Source organism: Herpailurus yagouaroundi, unplaced genomic scaffold, assembly GCF_014898765.1.
Source record: "Herpailurus yagouaroundi ecotype Mexico unplaced genomic scaffold, PumYag 194, whole genome shotgun sequence".
NCBI lineage: Eukaryota > Metazoa > Chordata > Mammalia > Carnivora > Felidae > Herpailurus > Herpailurus yagouaroundi.
The window spans coordinates 6,676,978-6,693,340 of NW_024412425.1; the positions used below are offsets into that span (position 1 = coordinate 6,676,978).

The 16,363-nt window shown below is 44.9% G+C and overlaps 1 pseudogene; it reads right to left on the reverse strand.

Annotated features, from left to right (window-relative positions):
- Positions 1-421: 421 nt before the first annotated feature.
- LOC121011354 (holocytochrome c-type synthase-like) lies at positions 422-4,541 on the reverse strand (annotated as a pseudogene).
- Between the last annotated feature and the right edge of the window lie 11,822 nt (positions 4,542-16,363).

Below are 16,363 nucleotides of genomic sequence, written 5' to 3' on the forward strand. Positions count from 1 at the left end.
GGTTAGGTTGACTGGAGGGAGGGCTTCAGGCAGGAGAAGGAATGGGACTTAGAGGTGGGATAACTTGGCAAATGCTACAGGCAACGAGACCTTGTTGGGAGCACAGTTACATACCAGAATAGTAGGGATTCTTAAGGGTGAGCTACTCTATCGTGTGGACAATGGAATGCTGGTGACTTTTTCAAAAGCAGAACCACTTATTTATAATGAATAGTATTAGTTCAAATATTTGGCCAGATAATACCTCTTCAGCATCACATGGGCCTTCAGGTCTATATCTCAAGTATTCATAAGAAAGAGTGAGGAATCATTTCTAAGTCTTTCTTATTATTATTTCTTAGATTTCTTCACATTATAAGAAAAATTCTTTTTCAGAGGTTGCTCGCTTTTCTAGATTAAATACGTAGGCAATACTGCAGCTGCAGGAGAAACCAAGGGATTGCTTCCCACGTAAGCCAAGTGGGACGAAAACCTATAACAATCTGCTACGAACTGCAAGGCAAAAAAACAAAGAGCGCCATGCACGGTACCCTCACTAAGTGAAGCGTAAGGTGTCATTACCCACTTGACATTCCCACTACGTCATGAGAGCAATTCAAGTTTGGGGAAAATAGTTTAATGTATTGCTCAGAAACAAAAGTTGTTTCTATCTTCCCATCTCCAACAAGGCGGTGGCTCTGAGGTCCAGCGCCGCCACGCAGCCTCCATTCTGTCCCACACTCACGAGAGAGGGTCCAGAGCGGGCCGGGCGTCCAGGGTGGTGAACTGGTAGTCCTGTTTGACCTCACCGCCATCGCAGTAGCTGATGACCTATCTGACTTCTGGCCCACAAGGGTGGATGATCCAATTGTGCCTGTCAAAAGGCAACTTGTACCCCATCCAGGAATGAATTCTTGCCCTTGGTGAATACTCTTTCTCTTTACCTCCGAGCCGGATGAGTGATGGAGCACGAAGGATGTTCGGCGGCATGAATGGCTTCCTACTTCCAGATTTCCTTCCGGGCTTGCTCGTTATTCTGATTGTGAATTCTGATGATATTATGCTATCTTTCTGACTAATATCCTCATCCGTCCATTTGCACCCTTCCCGTACCATCGCATTCCAGAGCATCTGTTCTGAAGGATAAACCCACTTATTCTCCGAATCTGCTCTTGGAATGGATGAGTCCTCTCTCACAGTAAACAGTGCAAATGGCTGATCGGTGTGTGTTGGGGGGGGGGGGCAGCGTCCCATCAGGTGGTGGCATCAGATGAGAATCTAGGTGCTCCTTATTCTCGGCCACAGCGGCCGTAACAGGACATCCCATGGACTCACACATGCGATCCTGCCCTGGCGAGCAGGCACAGGGCTCATTTTGTTCTCACAAGATGGGTCACATGCTCTGCACTGGACAGCCTTTCATTTTCCCTTCATGCATGGGACATCCTGATGGTGGGGATGCCATCCGATGATCTGAAGCATGTGAGGTCTGAACTATAACAGTGGGGGTAGATGTAGACAAATCCACGATTGGAACCGTGGCGCTGGATCCAAACAATTCTGACTCCTGTCCTGGGCCGCTGTCGGGAGCCTCTAACCGCCTTCTCTCTCGGTTACCATTGTCGCAGTCACCGCTGGCGCTCGAGTACACCTCTCCAGAGTTTAGTTTTCACAGGAGAGGGACCGCATGGCTTGTCCTTGGTCCTGTGTCATGATTTCTGTGGTGTCCCCGGACTCTTCATGAGTGAAGAACCTTTTATGGAAACACTGGCGCACCGCTCCAGTTGTGGCAAACTGTAATTCGTTTTTTTGTTTTCTGAAAATGTTGGCTCATTGATGGTTCAATTTGACCTGCTTACTTGCCAGAGAGATGCAAATCTTAGGCCGCTTAAGAATTCAAGAATGAATTCCCTGGGGGATGTCTTTCTGTGGTCAAGGTAATGACCAGTTCAATAGAGGACCAAGCATAATCATGATGTAGAACAAAATGCATTGTGCAGGGTGGTCCAAACCCTGAGAAGGTCTTGAACTACTGTGCACATCTTGATTGCTAATTGGAAAAAGGTGTTTCAGCCCAGAAACCATTGAAATATGCGAACTGAGAGGCATCGGTTATGGAAATTAAAATCAAAGGCATCGAGCTTCACATTTCTGATTACATATTCAAACCACAAAATTACAGTGTATAAAATCAATTTTTGTTATAGTCATAAGTAGTAATTAGACATAGACTTTTAAAATTCAAATCATATTTGTATTAGGTGAAATTTCTCCACTTCTTTACCCCCCACGCAGAAAAAGATCTGAATGGGAAACGGCTGCCAGAGGCTGCTTATCTTACAGATAGTCCTTAAAATAGCTCAGCTGCAACCCCCTCAGTTTGATGGGGACACACTGGGGAAAAAAAATGAAGAGGTTGTCTCCCTTCAAATATTGTACCATTTATGTTCGCAGCTGCTAGTTTTTCGAGCTTCCGACGTTTCGTCAAGGAACTGATGCCAGAGAAAGGGGAAAAGAAAATGAGGGTGGGGTAGAGAAGGGGTAGAGAGGTAAAACAGCAAAGACCAGTTCTTCACCAGAGTAAGTAAGAGGGGCCGGGAAGCAGTGAAAACCCTAGCACCCAGATTGTGGTCTCTAAATACCATTCCCTACCTAAAGGAAACAAGGCTACTTGGAAAATAGTGGATTCCAGTTCAGGAGCAGAAAAGGTACAAACAAAACCTGGAATGCCTTGTTCCCAAATGCAAGGACATGCCCCAGGATTGATGGGAACATGGCAAAAGGACACAGGAACTAGCTTTGGAGACATCCCCACCGGGCAGATCTGGGGGTTGTAACACATTGGATGAAAAATAGTTTGAGTCGTACTAATACTGATCCTCATGCCCCTAAAATGAATGACAATGAATAAATGTAGAAGAAATGGTAAAACTAGAAAATCACTCTTTTGCAACAAGTTTTTGTCATAATTGATTCATAGAAAACTTACTGGTGGATGCTAAACCACTGAGTTTAGGGAGGGAGAGAGAGAGAGAGAGAGAGAAAGAGAAAGGGAGAGAGAGAATCCCAAGGAGGCTCCACAGCCAGAGCCAGCATGAGGCCTGAAGCAGGGCTTGATCCTATGAGCCTGGGATCATGACCAGAGCCGAAATCAAAAGTCAGATACTCTACTGTCCTTTGTTCTTAGGAGTCACAGGCTGAAGTCCTTAGGAGTAAAGGGTCGTGGATGTCTGCAACTCATATTGGATACTTTAGCCTCCCTAAAAATGTGTGGGTGCTTGTGTGCACATGTGTACAAACACAGAGAGAGTGATGAAGCAAATGTGCAACATTAACAAGTGGTGAACCTAAGCGAAGGATATGTGGCTGATCATGATACTATTATTTCAATTTTCTGAAGGTTTGAAGATGGTTAAAAGTAAAGATTGGGGGAGAAAAGTGAGCCGAATCAGTGGGATTCTATGTTAGATGAATTTCAAGTAAAAAGAATGAATTTCGTGGCGCCTGGGTGGCTCAGTCGGTTAAGCGACTGACTTCAGCTCGGGTCGTGATCTCACAGTTTGTGAGTTTGAGCCCCGCGTCGGGCTCTGTGCTGCTTCAGATTCTGTGTCTCCTTCTCTCTCTCTGCCCCTCCCCCACTTGTGCTCTCTCAAAAATAAATAAATGTAAAAAAATTTTTAAAAAAAGAATGAATTTAGGTGCAATCACATTTTTAAACTAATGTCAATAGGATTGCAATTCATTCTTATTTTTCTTAAATGAACAAATTTTTAGGCATGTTAAATTAAAAAAAAAATTTTTGTAACTTTATTTTTGAGAGAGAGAGAGAGAGAGAGGGCAGCAGAGAGAGCAGGAGACAGGATCCGACGCAGGGTCTGCACTGTCAGCAGAGAGCCCAACACAGGGCTCAAACCCACGAACCCTGCGATCATGACCTGAGCCGTAGCTGGATGCTTACCTGACTGAGCCACTCAGGCGTCTCTAGGCATGTTAAATTTTAGGGCAAAAATATGCTCACCTGATTTACAAAAAGGTACATAGAGAAATTTCCTTCCATCCTTACCCCCAACTCCTCTGTTTCTGCCTCAGTTGCCCCTCTGCCTTTGGTTTCTTATGGACCCTTTTAGAGATTGGGTATACATAAATACGAAACATAAATTTTGCTTTTCTTCCTTTGCTGTTCAGGATAGCTCGTTCTACCTATAGTTCTGGATCTTACCCCTCACCTAACAGTATCTTAGGTATTGGGTCACCTGAGTGGCTCAGTCAGTTAAACATCTGACTTTGGCTCAGGTCGTGATCTCACGGGGTTTGTGAGTTCAAGCCCCGCATGGGGCTCTGTGCCGACAGCTCAGAGCCTGGAGCCTGTTTCAGATTCTGTGTCTCCCTCTCTCTCTGCCCCTCCCCCACTTGCGCTCTATCTCTCTCTCGCTCTCAAAAATAAATAAACATTAAAAAAAATTTGTTTAGACCTTAGATATCATTCCGTGTAAATAGAGAGCTTTGTCATCTGCATCTTTTACTGTAGCTGCGTAGCATCCACTGTACGAACATACCGTCATCTGTTTCGCTCTTGACCGACTCTAGATGGCTTCTTGTCTTGTGCCATTTCAAACAATACTACAGTTAGCACCGGTGCACGGACACCTTTTCACACACACTTGCTGGCACGAATATCCGCAGAAGGAAACAATCAGATGGGAACTGGCAAAGGATGTGCTGTTACAACTTTGGTGGCTATCGCTAACGGAGACACGGCGCTCCTTCACGTACGGTTCCACCCCCAGTGCAGAAAATTGCCTTCCCCGCAGCCTTGTCAACAGCATGTGCTGCCAAAGCTGTGGAGTTTGGCCAGTTGGATGGAGGAAAAATGTATCTCAGGGAAACGTTCATTTGCCTTGCTGTAAGGTTGAGCATCGTGTCCTGTGTGGAAGAAGCACTTGCAGTACCTTTTCTGTGAGCTGTTTGCTCGCATCTTTTGCCTCTTTGTTACCTGATTATATTTTATGGGAACGAGGAGTTTATTAGAGGAATTAGAACTTCCTCAAATGTGTGGGGAGATAAAGGCCTGGGCCAGAGGTGTTGAAAGCCTCTAATGGCGACAGGCAGAAACGCTGGTGCAGCCGGGGGATCAGAGCCTGCAGGAAAGTGCTTGGAGCTGGGTGTGTGAAGGAGGAGGTCTGAGAGAGCCAGGCTGTGCGGGCACTGTAGCCCAGCACTCTGCAACGGGCTGGCCTTTGGCTGATGGTGCCCGAAACCGGCAAGTGTTTCACCAACGACACCTTTCAAGGGAAATGGCGTCTGCTTCACTTCCGTCCTTTCGAACCTCTCTTGGCCACCTTTAACCCTGGGGCATGCAGGAAACTGGTTTCCCAGCCTTGGACCAGACTGGTGGTTTCAAGTTGAGAATATCCAGCACGTTCCGCCTCTTTGTCATCTTGGCATCCATACACACTTCCTTTCCCTACACTTAAGTCTCAAAGAGGAACAGAACCACAGTCACCCAGCAACTATCCCTCATGTACCCATCTTTAGGTGATGTTCGTTCCTCTTCTCTCTGAGTCACAATCCACCTTTGGTGCCCTGTAACTGAAGTACTGAGATACAAGGTTCACTGCTTATTGTAGTCAGTTCCTGCTCTAATGGAATATTCATAGATGGGGTGGCTTAAACAACACACGTTTATTTCCCATATTCTAGAGGCTGGAAGGCCAGGATCAAGGTACTGGCAGATCTGGTGCCTCGTGAGGTCCCTCTTCCTGGTTTATTTTTTTATTTTTTTATTTTTTTAAATTTTTTTTTTCAACGTTTCTATTTATTTTTGGGACAGAGAGAGACAGAGCATGAACGGGGGAGGGGCAGAGAGAGAGGGAGACACGGAATCGGAAACAGGCTCCAGGCTCTGAGCCATCAGCCCAGAGCCCGACGCGGGGCTCGAACTCACGGACCGCGAGATCGTGACCTGGCTGAAGTCGGACGCTTAACCGACTGCGCCACCCAGGCGCCCCCCTCTTCCTGGTTTATAGATGACTGCCTTCATGCTGTGTCCTCAAGTGGTGGAGAGAAAGGGACAGAGAACCAGAGCGGGAGGGGGATAGGAGGGAGAGGAGGAGGGAGAAGGAGAAAAGAAAGGGGAGGGGAAGGGGAGGGGGAGGGAGAGGGAGCCTGGGAGAGCTTGGTGTCTCTTCTTACATAATCCTATTCATGAGGGTGGAGCCTCGCAAAGTCTCCACCTCCAAATACCGTCACACTGGGCATGGAGTTTCAGCATAGGAATTTTGGTGGGACCCACTCTGAAAAGTCTAAAGGTCTGGCTTTCTCTTGGGAATCTGTAGTTCACTTATAGTTCTTTCTAGTCCAGATGCCGTTTACCCACCAGGGATCATTCTTATCGTAAGCAATGTTGCCTAGAAGCATAGTTAACAGACCATCATATCAGGCTTCCTCAGCGAATGAGTTATAATGAACCACCCCCAAACGTGGTGGCTTAGAACAACAACCTTTTATTTGCTCATGATTCTGTGGATTAGCAGCTGGGCTGGCCTCCCCTGTGTGGTTCTTCTGTGGGTCACTCAAGTGGTTGTAGTTATCTGGTGTTCCACTGAGGCTGGATGGTCTAAGATGACCTCGTTCTCGCATAGCTGGTAGGTGCTTATTGAATTCTTATAGTTTTCAATGAATTCCCTTGAAATTTCCAATTATACCATCTACAAATAGTGATAGTATACATCTTCCTTTCTAACTTTTATGCTTCAGATTTCTTTCTCTTAACTAACTGCATTGGCTAGTACTGCCAAGACAATGCTATGTGACAGCAGTGATGGTATATTCTTCATGATTCTAGTGGGAATGTTCTCAGTGTATCCGCACTATGTTGATACTTGGGTTGGCTTTGGGTTGAGATTTTAAAAAAATCACTTTGGAAGTAGATGGATATCCCCTTGTTTCAGTGTTTATTAAGAATGGCATTCATTGAATGTATCTTTTGAGCATTTAGGAAACAATCATAATTTCTCCTTAGGTTCAATGACATGAAAACAATTCACATAGTCAGAAATCTATTCACAGAATTCAAATCAATTTCCCATTTGATATTGGCTATAGAGTATCTTCTAGGGAGCTAAGTCCAGGGTGTCCAGGATCAGGATAATAGGAGAAATAGATGACTTTGAGTTACATTTTGGAAATAAAACCAATGATGGATTCAGTGTGACAATGTGGGGTGTGAAGGATAAGGAGGAACTAAGGATGATTCCTGGGTTTGTTCTTGAGAAATGGCTCAGGCTGAGGTCCCCACCTTTCTCACCTTGCCCGACACCTGAGATCTGTGAGTCCGCTGACCACTGTCTCCACTTTCTGTTCTGCAACCTTAGGGCCTCTTCCTTCACTGTTTCTTCTCTGTCTCTTGGTGGGCTCTTCTCGACCTGCTTTCACCTGGATGCCCAGGTGGAAACCCCCACCTTGGCTCTGTTCTTAGCTGCCTTCTCTCCCTGAACAGACTTGGAAAATCTCATCTCTAACACAGGGTATCGCCTATGATGTACCACTTGTGATGCTGATGGCTTCCACACCCGTGCCTGTAGCTCTGTCTTGCTCCTGGTTCCCAGCTGAAGATCCACTTGCCTGTGGGACTTCTCTCTACATGGATCTTCTGCAGGTGTCTCAAGCCTTCAAGTCTAAAACCACATTCCTTACCTGCCCCGATTCTTGGTTCTGATTGCGTTTTTGTCCACACCACCAAGCAATTCTTTGACACCAGCTGAGTGTCCTAAAATTCAACTCCATTCAGACACTGTCTACCTGGACACAGCATCAGACCCCACAGGTTAAGGGCTCAGTCCCACAAGACTGCCTCCTGACTCCTTCAGACACAATCGAGAGTTCAGGGTGTCACCTGTGCTTCTGACTGGCTGTAGATCAGAGGTCCCACGCCCCCCTTCCTTGGGTTTGATTAACTTACCAGAGTGGCTCACGGAATGCAGAGAAGCATTTTACTTAACGGATTACCAGTTTATGATAAAAGGATAGAACTCAGGAACAGCCAGATGGAGGAGACGCATAGGGCAAGGTATGGGGATGGGTGTGCTGCTCTCCCCAAATCTCCACTTGTTCACCAACACAGAAGCTTCCTGAACCCCATCCTTTTAGGGTTTTTATGGAGGCTTCATTACATAGGCAAGATTGGTGAAATCATTGACCATTGGGTATTGATTCAACACCCAGCCCCGCCCCTTCCTCTCCTGGAAGGTCAGAGGGTGGGGCTGAAAGTTCCAACCCTCTCACCAGAGTGGTTCCCTTGGCAACCAGCTTCCAGCCTCAGGCGTTTCCCCCAAATTGCCTCATTAGCATAACAAAAGACACCTTTATTTCTCTCAGCACTTAGGAAATTCTAAGAATTTTAGGAGCTCTGAGGCAGAAAAGGGAAGAAGACCAGTATGTTTTCCTTATTACAAATCACAGTATCACATCTACCTTTCCCCAGACATGATGTGGGGGGGCCGGTGTATCCTAGGTTCCTTTCCCTCCTTCCTTTTTCCTGATCACGAAACAAGTCCTGAAGATTCTACCATCTGTGATCTGTTCCTTCCAGCTTCTTAGTCCTGGGCATCTGTGTTGGGACGCCCCTGACAGCATCCTCCGTGCCCTCTCCACTCCCTTCCTGCATTCCTAACTTCTTTGTTTTCCTCAAGTGTCTTTAAAAAATCTGTTTAGAGGAGCACCTGGGTGGATTAGTGGGTTGAGTCTCTGACTCTTGATTTTGGCTAAGGTCATGATCTCACGGTTCGTGGGTTCGAGCCCCACATCGGGCTCTGCTCTGACAGTGTGGAGCCTGCTTGGAATTCTCTCTTCCTGTCTGCCCCTTACCCTCTCTCTCTAACTGAAAATAAACATAAATAAACTTAAAAAAAAGAAGCATATTCCATACATTTATAATATATAGTATTACATAATATATTCATACATATTATATATATATGTATGTATATATACTTATATATGTGTGCATGTACTTATATATATGTGTATATGTATACATATATACTTTACATATACATATATACGTATATATACATATGTATATACGTATATGTATGTATATGTGTGTATATGTACATATATATGCGCGCATATATACATATATATACTTTACCAGTCTAGAATGATTCAATACACATTTTTTTTCCTGTTTGTATATTCATAGAAGATACCTAACGTTTATTGAAGGCTCTGTGGGCCTTCTGTGTGGTGTGCTTCCGGAGCCTTTATTTCCTTGATCCTATCACGGTCCCATTTTACAGATGAGGAAGTGGAGTCCAGAGAGGCTGAGCAGCTGGCGATAGGAGAAGCTGGTATTGCCTCTAGGGGCTGAGATGTTTACAGCTCCTCTGGACAAAGAGCAGTGGCTGATGTTTCCCTAGTTGTGCAGGTTATTCAGGGGTACTTTTGACAGTCCTGTTCAGTTTCTGATGGTGATGAGTTTGGAAAAAAAATGATTCACGGAGGCGGCTGATTGCTCTCCTGTCCTTGCTGCTTATGTTGTACGTGGGGCTGTGAAGGTGAAGCCTGTTGAGCAGGTGGCCAGACAGTAAGTAGGTTACAGACATTTTAAAATAAGGTGTTCAATCCGGTGTGAGACACGACATCCTCACCCCTCCAAGGAGCTTCTGATTAAACTCACTTGAGGGATCAGCTCTTGATAGGAAGCCAATAGCCACATCTTTTTCTCTCCATCAGTGAGCTGGAATTAGGAAATGGGACTTAAAATCACTAGTGAACTTTATAAGATTTTAATGTCTGAGAATCCACATTAGCATGTCTCTGTCCAAAGGGTATGAAAAACTAATCTGAGCATAATTATCATATAATGTGGTACCTGGGCAGGGACCTGCTGCCGGCTGCCTGAGATCTGGAGTTATTAACGCGGAGGGGGCGTGGATGCCTCCTGACTCCCATCAGTCGGACCCCACCTGCAGCCACTTAACAGAGCAGCTCAAGGGTGACCCCTGCAAGGTCTGAGAGTTCAAGGCTGCTGAAGGTTGACATCCTTAGAGCAGGGCCACAGAGTGGTTGTGTGCTTGGAGTCCTGGAAGAAAATGCACATTTAAAATTCAGATTTGGGAGGCTGTCAGGGGGAACGTGCTTGTACACAGGAGGGGAGGGGCCGTGCACGGTGGGTGGAATGATACCTGCCTCCCTTCCATTTGATTCTAAGGGGTGGGGCCGCTTCTAATAGGGCATCAATAAAGCTTCAGGATAATTGAGTGCCCAATTGAGTGTCTAAATTCAGCTGAAGCAATTCGTTCGGAATCGTGCCGTGTCTGCGATGCATTGATGTCTAAGAAGTCACATTTTTGATTTTTTATTTCGTTTCTTAAATTCCTTCAATATGATTGTGGCTGCCTTGTGCATATTTATGACATTGGGTAGTTTGCTGTGGCCACACCGTGCAAGTCAACAAATAAATGCGGTAGAAAAATAATATGGAAAATCTGAAAGGTAAACAATGAGAAATGAGTTTAGACAAGAGCCCCAGAAATTCCTTTAAGGAAAATTCACTCAGAGAAGTGACAGTGTATTTGGATTACTGACACTCACTCCTGCCAGGGAACCCTTGGCTTTTTGCTAGAAATGATGTAGATTTTTTTTATGGCTTTTCTTGACAGACCTCTTCTTTCACCTCTGGGAGAATGTTACTGCCTTTCTTCAGTATCTGCGCTTTGGGTTCCCATCCCCTCTGGCAAAACATTTATTAAGTGCCTACTGTATGCACTGTTGCACCCTGGTTCTTGCTCCCAAATTTTGCCCCTCACCCTCTCCTATTTCTTCTTTTTCCTCTCCTCACCCAGAGAGGCATACTGGCCCTACACAGCCAGCCGGGCAGACAAGTGAATCGAGCTGGACCCTAGGGGTAGGGGTGAGGTGGGGGGACTTGGGCTATTTCAGGAGGCTCCTTGGAGCTTTGGTCTCTGTTCCACATTATCCAAGAGCCAGAGTACTGCCAGTGAAGCCCACACTTCAAGACTTCAGCTCAGAAATTTATGTGCAAATCCCTCAGAAGGGGAGAATCTGCCCCAATTAGGGCTTTATCTTAAAACTCAGCATTTATTTATTTATTTATTTATTTATTTATTTATTTATTTAGAAAGAGAGAGAGAGAGAGAGAGAGCATGCCTGCAAGCAGGGGAGAGGCAGAGAGAGAGAGAGAGAGAGGGAGAGAGAGAATCCCAAGCAGGCTCTGCACTGTCAGTGCAGAGTCTGACGTGTGACAGTGCAGAGCCTGATGTGGGGCTTGATCCCAAGAATCTGACCAAAATCAAGACTTGGACATTCAACCAACTGAGCCACCCAGGTGCCCCTATTATTATTATTATTGTTTTTTTAAATTTTGGAGATAGTGCAAGTGAGAGACGGGGGCAGAGGGAGAGAGAAAGAATCTTAAGCAGGCTCCACATTCAGTGCAGAGCCCAACACAGGACTCAATTCCATGACCCTGGGATCATGACCTGAGCCAAAATGGAAATCAAGATTCGGATGCTTAACTGACTGAACCACCCAGGAGCCCCTCGAGCATTATATTTAAAAAAACTTTTTTCATGTTTATTAATTTATTTTGAGAGAGGGAGATACAGAACATGAGCAGCTAAGGGGCAGAGAGAGAAGAAGAGAGAGAATCCTAAGCAGGCTCTGCACTGACAGCTGCCCGCTGTTTGGGCTCGAACCCACAAACCGTGAGATCATGACCTGAACAGAAATCAAGAGTAGGACACTTAACTGACTGAGCCATTGAGGTGCCCCCTCCAAGCATTATTTTTTTAATGTTTATTTATTTTTGAGAGAGCGAGAGAGAGGGAATACAGAGTCCAAAGCAGGCTCCAGGCTCTGAGCTGTCAGCACAGAGCCCGACACGGGCTTGAACCCAAGAACCGCGAGATCATGACCTGAGCCGAAGTTGGTTGCTTAACCGACTGAGCCACCCAAGTGCCCCTATATTTTTTAATAAGAAGTATAAAATGTGAAGATGTGTCTGATGCTCAGTGTACATATGCCTATTCTGTGTCTGTCTTTAACATGGGAGATTTCACACATACACACAAGTTAAGAAAATAGGATGAGCCCCACATTTCAGTAACTATTAGCTTTCAGCCGGTTTGGTTTCATCTGTACCCTCTTCTCCCTGGATGATTTGGGAGCAATCTCAGACATCGTGTAATTTCATCTGTAAGTATTTCAATATGTAATTCTAAAAAAGAAGGGCTTGTAAACAAAAATTCACAGAACCATCATTCCATTAATCCCCTTCTGCCATTTCTTAAGATCAAATATCTAATTAGCACATGCTCAGATGATTCAAGTGCTTTTTTTAGTTCATCCCTTGTAACTGGTTTCCAGATAAGGTCCATGCGTTGGAGCTCACATTTGAGTACTTCCGATTGGAACAGTGCTAACCACGGTTCCAAGTGTTTTAATGAGTATCAGATTTAATCCTTTGTCCTGTGAAGTGTGTGATATTATTATCCACATGGTACAGAGCTGTGTTGCTCATCCAGGCAGGATCTGAGCCCCTGGACATACATTCTGAAGGCAACCTTTTACTCAAGGCGACAGCTCCTGCCGAGGACCCCTCACCTACAGCCCGATTCTCACAGGGTTCCAGAAAGACCACTCCCTCCCCTGCCCTCTTCGGGCCCCGGAATAACAGCTTCCTGGTGTTGCTGGTTCCCCATACTTTCACCACCACCCCCTCTTCTCCCCCCCCCCCCGCCCCCTGCCCTGCTTGCTCCGCACAACCCAGCTCACACCTCTGTAAAGAGTTCATTAAACTGCTTTCCTTAAACTCTTTGAACACCCAGCAGGGATTGTGACTGATGCTGTCTCGTCTGGGGAGGGCCAGGGCTTGGATTCAGCTTGTTTCTGGCAGGCTCTGCCTGCCTGTTACCCAGAAATAGGTTAAAGACATAAGAAGACAATAGTTGAGAAGCCATAGAAGATGAGGATCGAGAAAGTTTAGGTTGGTGTTTTTTTTTTTTTTAAGTTTAGTTATTTAGGGGCGCCTGTGTGGCTCAGTCTGTTGTGTCCGACTTTGGCTCAGGTCATGATGTCACAGTTCATGAGTTCGAGCCCTGCATCGGGCTCTGTGCTGACAGTGCAGAAATAAAAATTAAAAAAATTAAAATAAAATAAAGTTTATTTATTGAGGTGGGGAGAGAGTGCATGGGCAGGGGAGGGGCAGAGAGAGGGAGAAAGAGAGAGAAAGAGAGAGAAAGAGAGAGAGAGAGAAAGAGACACTCTCAAGCTCTGCACTAACAGTGCAGAGCCCAATGTGGGGCTTGAACTCATGAACTGTGAGATCATGACCTGAGTCAAAATCCAGAGTCGGACACTTAGCTGACTGAGCCACCCAGGTGCCCCTAGTTGGGTGTATTTTAATTTAGTATTGAATATCCCCTTGTTTTAAAAAAGAAAAAAAGTTGTTCTAACATTGTTATAATTATCACACTATTCATTGTGCCATTTTATCTATTAACACTTCATATCAGTGTAGTAAAATAGTTGATCTAAGCAACTATCTTTTTCAAACGGTGTCATAGAACTTTAAGTTCTTGTTGTACCACTGTTGAAGTGTTTTGAAAACCAGCGAGGCTCTCTGTGGTTCCCCCCGGGGGCTGCCAGCTTCAGCCTCCCCATTGGGTTTTTAATTGTCATCACAGAGGAGAATGCTTATTCTCCAGAGTTTAGACAGCTGGTCCATGGTGAGGACATTGTCTTTGAAAGAGTTACCATGACAACCTCCCTCTTCAAGGTAAGCATTTGAGCTTTATCAAAACGAAGGACTTGGCTTTGTGTTAAATTGGTCCCCATGGCAGTGTTCATCACAGCATGCATGCTTTATCAGCCGCCTTTGCTCCTGGGGTATATTTTTCCCAAGATCAGGGGGCTCAGCTCATGAGTGGGTGGCCACCTCCTTGCATGTTTGACTCAGGCCAGAAGCCTGGTGTCTTCCATGAAACAAGAGCTGTCTTCCCTAAATAAAGCTTTCTGTCTGTTGGCTGGGTATGGCTCATTATGTCGTTACCACTTCCCCTTGGACTATATGCTCTTAGAGTGGAAAGAAAATATAATGCACTGGGACAAACAGTTGTTTTTTCCTCTCTTCCTTCTCCTCTCCCCCTTTCTCTGGGAATAGTATTTCACTTCTCTTGGTGGACTGGTCCATTGGTTATTCAGCGATTTTCTTGGGACAGCTGGTTCCCCATTGGGGAGAAGTCATTTCTCTGCTTTCATGTTATTCACAAAAGTCTGTCTGGGTTAAAAATCCAAACATAAAAGAACTAGGGGCACCGGGGTGGCTCAGTCGGTTAAGCATCTGACTGTTGGTTTGGGCTCAGGTCATGATCTCATGGTTTGTGGGTTTGAGCCCTGCATCTGTGCTGTGCTGACAGCACGGAGCCTGCTTGGGATTCTCTCTCCCTCTCCCGCCCCCAAATAAATAAACATTTAAACATAAAATAACTAAAGTAGCCAAAGAAGATCTAGAAGGATGTTTTCATAATCTGAGAGTTGGAAAGAAATCTAGAAGCAACAGAAGAAAAAAAGAGGGGAATCCCATATTTTAAAACTTGTGTACACAACCACGTTATAAAGTTAATAAATAACAAAACTGAAAACATACTTGTGATACTTGGCAACGTAGTAGTATCCATAATGTCTGAAGGGCTTCTTTTTTTTTATTAAAAAATTTTAAAAATATTTATTTATTTTTGAGACAAAGAGTGTGAGCGGGGGAAGGGCAGAGAGAGGGAGACACAGAATCCGAAGCAGGCTCCAGGCTCTGAGCTGTTGGCACAGAGCCCAACGTGGGGCTCGAACTCGTGAACTGTGAGATCGTGACCTCAGCTGAAGCTGGACGCTTGACCGACTGAGCCACCCAGGTACTCCTGAAAGGCTTCTGAATATAGATAAGACAAATATGTGGTAAAAGGTACTTACATTTATGAATCAAATATGAATAAACTAGCAAAAATATGATTGTCACCTCTTGGGCCAGCTTAAATGTCAAAATCTAGAGAATTTCCCATCTTTGGGGATGGTAAATGTGGCAGGTTGTATCCATTTAAAATGCCCCTGACTGTCAACTCCCAAATTCCCTTCCTAATAATACAGGAATCCTCTTACAGATTGGAGTGTGTGAGGATGTGTGAGTGTGTGCGTGCAAGTGTGAATCTAACATCGTTGGTAAATTTGCTCACGAGTCTCCCTCCTCTACTAGAAGCAGGGACCCTGTTGGTGGCGTTCAGCCCTTTGTCCCCAGCACTAGGTTTGGTGCCTGGCAAATGGTAGGTGCTCAGATATTTGAATGAATGACACTCAGACAGATGCAACTAAAAATAATTGGGATTGTGTTATTAATATGTGATATGGATTTGGATCAATGTCCGAATGATACAGAAGGTATGATTCATGATACCCCTCCCACAGATGTAGCAAAGTACTGAAGTTGAAATACATAAAGCAAAAGTGCAGGAAATTCAAGAATAAATTGTCATAAGGAAAATCAGAGTGAGACTCTGGAACACACTGTTCTCAGTCTTTGACAGGTCAAACAGGGAAGACAGAAGAGTCAGACGGGCACCCAAGTGTCTCAGTCGGTTGAGCATCTGACTTGATTTTGGCTCAGGTCATGATCCCAGGATCCTGTGATCCCATGCTGAGCGTGGAGTCTGCTTGAGATTCTCTCTTTCTCTCTCTCTGTCCCTCCCCCCCGCTCACACTCTCTCTCTCAAAAACAAAACAAAACAAAACAAAACAAAACAAAACAAAAGCAAAAAACAAAAAACAAAAAAACAGAGTCCGAGGCTTCATAATAGTCTGACTTACAGATCCACAGACTTTGTGCCCTGTGCATAATCACCTTCTTGCCTCAGAACCCATGAAACTCCCCAGTTCCACACAGCGGGAGCAGGACAGGGCACATGTTCTCACAACGATGTAATAAAACTAGCAATCAATTACACAGGTTTATTAAAAAAATTCAAGACCTGGAAGTTAAACAAACAAGGGTTAACCTCTGCCAACAAGCAGTTAGGGGCTCCTATAGAGAAGTTAGGAACATGGAAAGCACGGAGCCCCCAGACCTAGGAGAAGTGCGGCCAACACTTAGCTCTGAGTAAGAGAATGAAAGGTCTCCATTATTAGGCAAGAAAGGGTGAAAATCAATGAACGATTCAACAAAAGCCTAGGAAAGCACTAAAGCCAAGAAGAATACAAAGGTAACTACTGGAGATAAAGTGAGAGAAGGAGAGATTAAAGAACTAGAGTAGAAATTTTTTTTAAGATTTTCTTTATTTTTTCTTACTTTTTAATTTTAAAGTTTTTTTAAAATTTA